The sequence below is a fragment of the Theobroma umbraticum genome, unplaced genomic scaffold, assembly GCF_002168275.2.
Source record: "Theobroma umbraticum cultivar Fairchild unplaced genomic scaffold, ASM216827v3 scaffold_147.0, whole genome shotgun sequence".
NCBI classification, from domain to species: domain Eukaryota; kingdom Viridiplantae; phylum Streptophyta; class Magnoliopsida; order Malvales; family Malvaceae; genus Theobroma; species Theobroma umbraticum.
The window spans coordinates 9,230,129-9,230,567 of NW_018397259.1; the positions used below are offsets into that span (position 1 = coordinate 9,230,129).

At 39.6% G+C, this 439-nt stretch overlaps 1 pseudogene across 1 annotated transcript in view; it reads left to right on the top strand.

Annotated features, from left to right (window-relative positions):
* Positions 1 to 439, top strand: part of LOC110416023 (disease resistance protein At4g27190-like) — a 6,834-nt pseudogene that overhangs the window by 2,138 nt on the left and 4,257 nt on the right. The window lies entirely within an intron of this gene.

The window sequence follows — 439 nt, forward strand, 5'->3', positions numbered from 1 at the left end:
AAGCTTCCTAGGTTCATAAAACCCGAACAGGCAACGTTTCCGCTCAACTCATCCCTATGATCTTCCTTTAGTGTCCTTGCTCTTCCATTTCTCAAAACCCTTTATTTCCTTGCTTTGATCTTCGATTATCTTTTCCCTTTCCTTTGGCTTTGGCTTGCTCCGTTGTTTCTTTCTCATTTCTTTTTCCTCCACCTCAAAGTGTCGGCTTCTCACATTCCTCTGCTTTCCACCCAATAAACCAGAAACCTTTCACTTTGATTCTTAGTTGCCTCTTTGTTCATCGCTACATTTAATGCAGAAAGCCACTATTTCCAATTTCTCACCATTCTGACTATTTTCCTTGCACACATAGTTTTTCATATAGTAGTTTTTGCTGTTTTCCTTTTTTGGTCTGCTCGATCCCCTGTTTTCTCTGTTCTTTCGTCATTTGCTTTAATTG